This window comes from Equus przewalskii, chromosome 5 (assembly GCF_037783145.1).
Source record: "Equus przewalskii isolate Varuska chromosome 5, EquPr2, whole genome shotgun sequence".
Taxonomy (NCBI): domain Eukaryota; kingdom Metazoa; phylum Chordata; class Mammalia; order Perissodactyla; family Equidae; genus Equus; species Equus przewalskii.
Window position 1 is genome coordinate 67,965,322 of NC_091835.1, and position 11,369 is coordinate 67,976,690.

An 11,369-nucleotide genomic window follows, 5' to 3' on the forward strand; every position below is an offset into this window, starting at 1 on the left:
AACGGCATGTGTTTGTATGTACGTGGGGAGGAGCCTGCTAGAATCCACTGCATGACCCCATGTATCATAACTTATGTAGGAAACAAGAGAGTTGTCTAACACTTTTTTTCCTACTTCTTCACCTCCTATATTTATCCCTAAATCTATTCCAGTCTGGATCCTGCTCCTACCACTCCTTGAAACCAAATGCCCTCCATATTTGTTGCTAAATCCACTGGACATTTTTTAGTTCCTGTTGACCTGTGATAAACTTTGTCACAGTTGACTATTATCTCTTTCTTGAGACACTTTCTTCCTTTGGCCTCAAAAACTCTACATTTTCTGAGTTTCCCTCCTACATTTTTTATTTCTTCTGTTTCTGCTGGTTCCTCCTCCTTTCCTAATCTTTAAATGTTGGAGTTCCTCAAGGTTCAGCCCTAGACACTCTCCTCATTTTATTCTATGTGATCTCATTCACTCCTAGTGGCTGGTAAGTGCATTTATTCCCAAGGCTGCAAATCCTTTCCATATGCCCGTGACTACTTTTTTTTTTTTTTTTGAGGAAGATTGGCCCTGAACTAACATCTTTTACCAATCTTCCTCTTTTTGCTTGCGGAAGATAGTCCCTGAGCTAACATCCATGCCAGTCTTCCTCTACTTTGTATATGGGACACCACCACAGCATGGCTTGATGAGTGGTGTGTAGGTCTGCACCTGGAATCCGAACCCCAGGCTGCCCAAGTGGAGCATGTGAACTTAACCACTACGCCATGGGGCCAGCCCCTGCCCATGACTTCCTGACATCTCTTGTTAGTTCCAGATTGTATAGTCAACTTCCAATCTCTGGCTGACTTTCTCATAGGTATCCCAAATTGAACTAGTTATCTTCTCACAAACATATACCTCCTACAGGGTTCTCTTGCTCAGTAAATGGAGCATCATACACCTGGTTTCTCAAGTCGGAAACGGGAAATATTCTTGCTATCTCCCTCTCCTATTCTGACCACCATAGAATCAGTAACTAAGTCCTGTCAAGTCTACCTCCTAAACATCTCTCAAATCTTATTCTTTTCTCTCCATCTCTACTGCCTCCTGTCTAGTAAGTACATCATCTCTTGCCTGGACAACCTCAATTCCCTCCTAGATTTCTTCTACATCCACTCCTACCCCCAGTCCAGTCTTCACACAACAACCAGAGTGATCTTATTATGATATGTATCACAGATCATGTCATGTAATACAGATCATATCACTCCACTGTTTAAAGCAGACCAATGGCTGCCTGTTAGTTTTAAGATGAAGATCTCAAATCCTTAATATAGCTGTTTCAGTTCCATAATAGAAGTAAATCTTATACTTAAAAATCTCTGAGAGGACACATTGATTTTAAATTACATTAAAGTTCAGATAATTTCCCAAGAGTTGGTGTTCATAGGGAGAAGGGAGGCAAAGGGGTATAAAAGCTGGATGTTCACTTTATAATTATTTGTTATGCTGTAAAGTTATACTTTATGCATTTTTGTATTTATGCAGTTTTTATAATAAAACATTTTAACAAAGTAAACTAATGAGTTCATAAAGATATCCCCATAAAGGAAAAGAAAAATAAAAAAGAGAAGAAAGTGAATTAAAAATAATCATCTGAGGGCCAGCCCCAGTGGCCTGGTGCTTAAGTTTAGCATGCTCTGCTTTGACGGCCCAAGTTTGGTTCCCAGTCACGGACATTCACTGCCCTGTTGGTGGCCATTCTGTGCTGGCAGCCCACATACTAAAAAATAGAGGAAGTTTGGCACGGTTGTTAGCTCAGGGCAAATCTTCCTCAGAAAAAAAAACGTCATCTGCTACCATTGCACCACTGGAAGTAACTAGGGCACCAATTCCATACTCTACACACTGGCAATCAGATAGTCAAATAAAGAATTGAACATTTGTTCTGCACTTCCTGTACAAACTGTATTTCAAGGTAACCGAATGACCCTAGTTAATTAGGGAAATCATTCTTTTACAGAATAATGCCAACTAGTAAATGTGAAAGTAATCATAGAATTAGAAAAATCACCCTTTACATCCCCTAATGAAATAATTTATTCAGGCAAAGATCGTCAGTGGATGAAAACTCAGATGAAGTATTCATGTGGAATTTTTAAATGGAAGGATTAGGCCTTTACCGTCTGAACTCACCGATCAATCTTAGTATCACTAAAACTGGGACAACCAGACCTTGTGAACCTATGAGGTGATCCAATAGGAAGCACACAGCATCACTTATGAAGTGATCTAACAAACAATTTTGCTGAATCTAATCAAGCCTTTAGAGCTGACTTCCATTTACAGAAAATACAGGGAATAGAGGAACAAGTCAGATGACATTGGAAGGGGGCAAACAGGAGGCCACCCGGGAGCGTAGCAGTTAAGTGCGCACGGTCGCTTCGGCGGCCCCGGGGTTTGCGGGTTTGGATCCTCGGTGCGGACATGACACTGCTTGGCAAGCCATGCTGTGGCAGGCGTCCTACATATAAAGTAGAGGGAGATGAGCACGGATGTTAGCTCAGGGCCAGTCTTCCTCAGCAAAAAGAGGAGGATTGGCAACAGATGTTAGCTCAGGGCTAATCTTCCTCAAAAAAAAAAATAAACTGGAAGGAAATTTATAAAAAAAAAAAAAAGAAGGGGGCAAACAGACAAATGCAGAACATGCGACATTCTATAGGACAAATTATCTTGTTTCTGCAACAAGTCAGTGGTGGAATGGGATGAAGAAGGTGGGAAAGGGCACTGCTGTAGATTAGAAGAGATTTTGGTGACTAACTACCAAATATAACAAGAGATGTTTGGATCCTGATTCACACAAACCAAATGTAAAACATTTTGGAGATAACCAGGTAAATTTGAATATGGATTGCTGATTAGATAATACCAACGAATTATTGTTCATTATATTAAATGTGATAATGGTAGTGTTATCTAAGAAAATTTCCGTAATTTTTAGAGATGCATGCAGAGGTATGGCAGGTTAAGTGAAATATGGTCTGAGATTTGCTTTAAAATACTTCAGCAAAGAAAAAAGGAAAAAAGTGACAGATAAAAGATTGTGGCAAAACTCTTGATAATTGTTGAATCTTAATGATGGGTATATGGAGCTTATTATACTATTTTCTCTATTTTTGAGTATATTTGAAAATTTCTTAGTAAAATTGTAAAGGACATAAAAGGAAATTGTGGATGCTGAAGACAAATTTTATCTACTTCACAATTTATTCTGTACTGTCTTGAGTAGAAAGCTATAGAAACTTCAAAGGAAGGAAAATGTCTTGTATTATGACCTATGGTTTATCGTGGAGGCCTTCATTAGGAATGGTGGCTCTTAACTGAATGGAATGAGAGTAGAGTGAGTATTTTAAATAGGAAAAATAATATTAGCAAAGACATAGTATGATGATGATCTGGTGCCTGTATCAAGGAGGGTAAAGAAATTGGCTTGATTAGGGCATGCAAGGGAATTGTGGGTGATGCATTATACAGGGAGAGTGGAACTAGTTAATGAAGTGTTTTGAACCCCGGTCTGAAGGAGTTTGGGCTTGAGTCCGTAGACAGTGTGAAGCCTTTATGTTCTTATAGAAAAGAGTGAAGGAAAGAGAACAGCATTTTCATAAAATTAATCTGACAGGTAAGTGGAATAGGAAAAGAGACTGGAGATAAGGGGACTAAGAAGGAGGTTATTGCAATAATCTAAAGCAGAAGGTCTAAGACTATCATAATTACAGTGGGAATGGATAGAAAGGGATAATTGAAGAGACCATGTCAAGGAAGAATCCCTGTGGTGATTGGTTGGACATGAGGTAGAAAAGAAAGGGTCAAAATAACCCTTAGAGTTTTGAGCCTGGAGAACTAAGAGAATGAAATGGTAGTGGTGCTCTTTACAGAAATAGGGAAGTTGCAAGTCTGAGCAGAAAATGCATTTGTGTGCGTGTTGTGGGAAAGGTGTGGAGGGCAGGACCGATCAGTTGGTGTCATCTTACAAACTGAATGCTACACTTTGAGGTGATAGAGGGATTGGGGGTAGAAGTCTTGCAAGCCACTAGGAATCTGAGATTGGCACTGCTCAGAGCAAGGTCAAGACAGGAGGGGTGGAGATGTATCTTTGGAATCTAATGACAACAGTATTATATGCTGGTGGTATGGGATGAGAATGGAATTCTCCAAGTGTAATCCAGAATTTCAAGTTATGTCACTGAATGGGAAACACAATTCAGGTGCAGTTATGGTCACCAACTGAAAAGGCTTTCTTTTTTTTTTCTTCTTTCTTTTCAAAATTCTTTATTGAAGGATAACATGCATATATAAATTTTTGCCTATATAGATGTACAATTTGATGAATTTTTGCAAACAAACTAGTATAACCAGCATGCCGATCAAGAGACAGAACATTGGCACTATCTGAGAGGTCTCCCTCTCGTACCCCTACCCAGCCACTGTCTGCTCTCAGAGATAATCCTGGCTGTCTTGTAGCACAATAATTCATTTTGCCTCCTTTTGAACTTTATATAAATGGAATATACGCTTTTATATGTGTCTTCTTTCATTCAGTATTATGTTTGTGAAATTTACTCATACTGTTGAATGCAATTGTAAATTGTTCTCATTGCTGTATGGTATCCTATTGTATGACTATACCATAATTTATTTATCCATTTCCCAATGTTAATGAATATTTGTATTGTTTCCAGTTTTTGGCTGTTACAAATGGCATTGCTATAAGCATTCTTGTCCAAGTATTTGGGTGGATATATTTATAAATGTCTGCTATATATATTTCTGCTACTATATGCCTAGGACTGGAATTGTGGGCTAATAGGGCATGTATATGTTTAGTAGAAAAGTGCAGATTTTTCCAGAGGGTTGTAGTTATGTACACTCCCACTGGCAGTGTAGGAGAGTTCTGTTATTCCTCATCCTCCTTCAGTGTAGCCATTCAGGAGAGTTTATAATAATACGTATCACACTGCAACTGTAATTTGTTAACTCATGAAGTTGACACCTTTTCATATGTTTGTGGTCCATTTGGATGTCCTTGCTGGTGAAATACCTGTTCAAATCTTTTTCATATTTTCTTGTGGGTTGCCTGTCTTTATCTTGGGGATGGGTAGGAGTACATTATATATTATGAATGAGAGTCCTTTGTTGGATTGAATATTGAAAAAAAAAATCTTTGCCCACTCTGTAGCTTGCCTTTTCACTCTTTTAATGGTATCATTTGATGAACAGTTCTTAATTTTACTGTAGTTCAGTTTATCACCTTTTCCTTATTGTTAGCATTTTTTGAGTTACATTTAAGAAATCTTTGCCTACCCACAAGGTCATGAACATATTCTCCTAAAGGATTTATTTCTTCTAAAGAATTTATTGTTTAACCTTTTGCATTTAGTTCCACAATACGTATGAGAATTAATGTTTTTGTGTGTGTTTTGTATGAGTTTGGGGTCAAGAGTTTTTTTCCTCATGTGGATATCCAGTTGACTCAGCACTATTAGGAGACCATCTTTCCCTCACTGGACTGCAGTGACACCTTTGTCATAAATGGAGGCACCATATATATATGGGAAGCTTTCTCTCTTTCTAGCTCATGCATATTTCAACTTTATTATTTTCTAAATTACTGTAATCTTTTTTTAACCCAAGTATTAACTCATATGGGTGATCAACCCTGTGTTTCAAACATTTACTCATTTGTTTCTTCTTTTTGGAAACTCATATTGATTGCCTACTAAGGTGCATATATTGGGCCAGGCATAATCTGAGGTATTAATAGGTGTTTCTTTGGCTAAGATTTAATTGGCTATAATGCATTCTAATAAGTCCCAAGGGGGCCGGCCCCGTGGCCGAGTGGTTAAGTTCGCGCGCTCCGCTCCGGCGGCCCAGGGTTCGGATCCTGGGCACGGACATGGCACTGCTCGTCAGGCCACGTTGAGGCGGCGTCCCATATGCCATAACTAGAAGGACCTGCAACTAAGATATACAACTATGTACCAGGGGGGATTTGGGGAGATAAAGCAGAAAAAAAAAAAAAAGTCCCAAGAAAGAATCATGGCATGATCCTGTGCAGAGATATACATTACCTATAACCTCCAGCTCTGTGCCGGGTGATGTGTAGAGGATGTAGGAAGGCTTCCTGGAACAGGCGATACTTGGGACTGTCTTGAAAAATAAATAAGAGTAGTAGGTACAAATGGGGAAGAGAGTGCACATGCAAACACAAGGACAACTGAGTGAGTTTCAGAAACTGGAAGTGGTTTGTTATGGTTTGTTACATAAAGTGTAAGGAAAGGGGATTGGGGAGTGATGAGCCTGGAGGATTGTGTAGAGAATTGATTTTGAAAGGACTTTGTTCCAAACTCACTGAGAGCCATTACAGGAAAGAGGATTAATGAACTTTGCATTTCAGAAAGATCCTTCTGGGCCAACCCAGTGGTGCAGCGGTTAAGTTTGCACATTCTGCTTTGGGCAGCCCCGGGGTTTACAAGTTCGGATCATGGGTTTGGACTTATGCACCACTTGTCAAGCCATGCTGTGGCAGGTGTCCCACATATAAAGTAGAGAAACATATAAATTAGAGTAAAGATGAACATGGATGTTGGCTCAGGGCTAATCTTCCTCAGCAAAAAGAGGAGGATTGGCAGCAGATGTTAGCTCAGGGCTAATCTTCCTCAAAAAAAAAAAAGAAAAAGAAAAAGAAAGCAAGAAAGATCGTTCTGACTACTATGTGCAGAGAGAATAGATAGAACAGAGTTGGGGATGTGGGGAACATAGGCAAGGAGACTGGTTAGAAGATTGCTGGTTAGTGGATGATAAAACTGACTTAAGGAAGGACTGTCCTTTGTCAAGATAGAGTGCTGAGTAATATCAAATACTGCACAGGGGTTGTTAATAAGGACAAAAGAATGTTCATTGGATTTAGCAACAAAGAAGTAAGTATACAGCAAGGGCTTGGCACGGAAGACATAAAACATGTTTCCTGGCCCAGAGGAGTTCAAGACCCAAGAATGGAAACTGTTATTACAATACTTTGTGTTGAGTGCCGTGAGAGAGAGGTCAGTGCAGGAGCTGCCGGACACACAGAATTGGGTCAATTTCACAACTTCATTCCACCGTGGTGTTCACTGTCTTATGCCACATCACTGCCTCTGCATCCTTTGTGAAATGACTGTACCTATCTACCTTACGCTGCCTTCCTCATGCAGGTTTGAGTGTGAAAGGATAAATTCAAGCAAGTAGGTTTCCCTTAAATTCTCTAACAAAAACACACTTCAAACTCCAAAGTTAAACAAGGAGATGGACATGATGATGCTGACATGCTGAATTTATACTTAGTTTCATTTTAGGGCTCAGTACTGATCAATACATTGAGTGAATTGCCTCTCACTCTGTATGCCCTTTAAAGACCATCTGCTGCATTCACCTCGGCCAACTTCCAGCGTTAACACTGAGGTAAGAATATGATCCCACAACTAAATTTGGAATTTTATTTAAAGTTTAACGTAACCTTTCTCAAACTCTGGTCAACACAATGCAATATTAGTAAATAATAGTTTTTTCTGGATACTGATGGTAAGAATTATCTGTGGTGATCCTGCTAACTGAGGTTTCATCTATTTTTGGAAGGACTTTTATATGTATAGCAGAGATAAATATTAATGAATTTCTATTCCAGAAGTAAGACCTAAAATAACAGAATAAATTCCTGTACTCTGTAATATTAAAAATACATCCCAGGTATTGTAAGACAATGCTTTGAGGTCACTGATTGATGTTCAGTCATTTACTGAACTACTCTTTTTAACAAAATATATATGCTCTGAGATACGCATTTTATTTTATTTTATTTTATTTTACTTTTTGAGGAGGATTAGCCCTGAGCTAACTACGGCCAGTCCTCCCCTTTTTGCTGAGGAAGACTGGCCGTGAGCTAACATCTGTGCCCATCTTCCTCTACTTTATACATGGGACGCCTGCCACAGCATGGCTTTTGCCAAGCGGTGCAATGTCCGCACCTGGAATGCGAACCAGCGAACCCCGGGCTGCCGAGAAGCGGAACGTGCGAACTTAACCACTGCACCACCTGGCCGGCCCCCTGAGATAGACATTTTAATCTGTAATTTTGCTCTGGGTCACTGGGGAGATGGTTTCCTGAAGCCTACTGATGAAATCTGACGTTTGGAGAAAGGGAACAAATCTTGAAAAGGCTTGAAGGCATCCTGAGAAGAGAAGAAAGAAAACGAAGTGAGAAGACAGTAGATAATCTCAGTTTTCCATGAAACCCAATTTATAATTTGGTTGCATTTCATTAACCCAAATTACACACACTCACAAGAATGCACACTGAGCGGCCTCTGTCCCGCCCCTCCTTCCCCTCACAGCAGATGGAAATTAGGTGGCAGACTGGGAAGGTTGCCATGGTACTCTGACTGCAAGGATTTAACAGTAATCAAAAGAAGCTCCAAAGTCCCCTCCCCCAGCCATTCAAATGTGTGTTTCCCATTTTTCTCTCAAATCTTTGTCTTAATTAATTCCATGTTATAGATAAACCAGGGTGAGATTGACCTACTAGTGAACCAAAAAAAATTTACTGCCTCCAAAAGGGTTTATAGATGCATTGATATTGTTAGAAGTAAACTACTGAGGAATTATAGCTGGTCCATTTTTATGTAGAGCTAGCTACATAAAAAGTCAGAATTCGTTTTTAATATGCAACATGCCCTCATCTTCGAGAATCATATTTCTTACTGGTTTTATCCCTCTGGATGACCTGCAGGCTTCTCAAATTCAATATATTTAAATGGAGTTATTTATTTTTCTCCATTACCTTCCTCAGATTTCTATGTTCTCAATTATTCTACATTCTCAATACCTGTTCATTGGCAACATCTTTCTAGTATACCAACCTAGATTAAAGTAATAACCTCATATAATACCATGTGCCAGGCACTATTCTTATCACTTTGTGTATATTAACTTATTTAAGTTAATGCCAACTGATTATGAAATCTTGTCAATTATATTTCAAAATTATCTTAATAAATATTTGCAGAGTGAACAAATGACTAATCTTCTAAAGCTTGACCAATTTTATTAGGCAAAGGGCCTAGTTCAGGAGAGGATGTGGCAGAATATATAGAACTTGGTCTTTGAAGCTTCCTCTTTGAACGTTACATGTATAAATCCAAGAGCCAAAATAGTAGAAGATAAGCCTTTGTAACATATTGGGATCATTCTCCTCACCAGTGTTTCCTAAGGCTGCTGAAGTAATTAGGGTGCTGGTTAAAAATACTGATTCCCAGGGCCTGGCCCCATAGCATAATGGTTAAGTTCATGTCTCCGCTTTGGCAGCCCAGGGTTTGCAGCCGAGATGCTGGGTACGGACCTACACACCTATTGTCAAGCCATGCTGTGGTGGCGTCCCACATACAAAATAGAGGAAGATGGGTACAGATGTTAGCTTAGGGCAATCTTCCTCACACACACAAAAAAGTACTGATTCCCGGTTTCTGCACCAGAGAGTCTGATTAAGTAGATCTAGTTCAGTAAATAGTATTCTCTTAGAATTAATAATTTACCGTTTTGGAACTACAGAGTTTTGATGCTTTTGGGTGGTGTGGTTCAGTTATTTCCAAATTCTGATAACCCCTGGATAAGTTGATAGAGAATTACTCCCCAGACGGTTGTAATCCTGAAAGACACAATTCCCAATGGTGCTCAGCCTAAAAGGGTGTTTTTGGAAACATGTCTCCATCTTTCTTTAGATTTAAAAGTCAATTACACATGTGCAGAAGAGAAGGAAGCCTATGTTTTTCTTCATCTGCCCATTAAAAGATCATTTAGGAAACACTTCTCCATTCCCCATAAAGATTGATTATGCTTGTGTTGAAGAGAAAGGATTAGAAAAGGCTGTGGGGTTTTTTCTTCATCTGTTTATAAGAACAGCAATCTGTTATTCTAATATACAGATTATAAGAGATACAGAGGTTTATTCAAGATAGCATGGCCTGAAATTAAGTCCCCTCAATGTTAAGATTGTCTCTGAATTTAGCATATTTTAATAAGCCCACTATTAATATTTTTTAATGATTTCGATAGTTTTAGATATGTAAGAGTGACTTCACTCTCCTCTCGTTACTAAGCAACGTATCTTACAGTTGCTAGGAAACAGACTAGCCAGCTTGGGGGTACTTCAGTTTCCCCTACCACCTTGCAGACACATGACTATACCCTAGAGAGTTTCAAAGGCTTAGAGAAAAGAGAAAAAAGTTAATGCCATATCCAAAGGATAGAAAAAGAGATGAGTGGAGGAATAGAATAAGGAAAATAGGAAGGTATTTGAGAAGAAGAGTACATGAGGTTGGCAGAGCAAGGCTATTACGCAATTTCCTTGAATGAGTCATGGAAAAACCTTAAATTTCCAGTGCTCTATCTCATATTCTGTATGCTTCTACCTTCTCTAAAAACAAATTAGGGAATAAACTTGGAGAAAAAGATCTTTCAGCTAGTATTCCTAAATATTTTCAGAAGGGTAGAAATCAATTGTAACTCCTACAGAAGACTGGCGGTTACAAACACATTAAAGTCATACATTATTTCAAATTCTAAAGTCAGATATACACTATCTCCTTCCATTTCTCCTGAAAATAGTAAAAAGGGACAGTACTAAGAGGGAGGTTAGAATATAAGTGTTCTTGGACAAATTTAGAAGCAAGATGGTCATACAGGCTCCTGGGCAATATGTGTTTCTGTACAAAATTTTAAAAATCTAATATAAAGGGGGAAAGAAGGAACTGTTGTGCTGTACCTGGAGGACTCTGTTGTATCTGAAATAGGAAACCAGGCTCTAGGTTTCATTGTCCATGTGTGAAAGCTTGTGTCCTTGTGTCTCTGTGGTATTTACTGTTGCTGGCAACCAGGAAGCTCCGTAGTGATTGTTGCTAGGTCCTCAGTGCCTCTGTTTGCCTGAAACCGTAATCAGTGCCAGAAACACCAGAGATAAAAATCTTTGCACAAAATCCAGCGCCTGTTATCCCCGACAGTCCTACTGCAAACAGTCCATCTTGTGTCCAGTGAAAATCAGTATAAAATGGAGACTTCTCACAAAGAGTTCATCCTCAGCTTCCTCTTCATGGATGCTACTTCTGTCAGTGCAGAGCACTAAGAGAACCCTGGGGAATGGTTTAATTAAAATAAGGTTTATATTCTGGTGTCACCAGCTTTAACTAAGTGCTTAATAAAGAGTCTGAGACCAGGAACACAGAGAAGAAAGACTGCGTCAGATTTAGATGACTTCCTGTTCTGAGGCAGGAGGGTCCCGTCGGTGTTTGCTGGCAGCCTGAGATCACCTTACTGACCAC

At 39.2% G+C, this 11,369-nt stretch overlaps 1 long non-coding RNA gene across 1 annotated transcript; it reads right to left on the minus strand.

Annotated features, from left to right (window-relative positions):
• Positions 1 to 8,097: 8,097 nt before the first annotated feature.
• LOC139083572 (uncharacterized) lies at positions 8,098 to 10,899 on the minus strand. The gene is made up of 3 exons (XR_011540411.1): positions 10,817 to 10,899; positions 9,588 to 9,700; positions 8,098 to 8,228 (listed from the first exon to the last, which is right to left on the minus strand). It is a non-coding gene; the product is annotated as an uncharacterized lncRNA (long non-coding RNA).
• Positions 10,900 to 11,369: the final 470 nt, after the last annotated feature.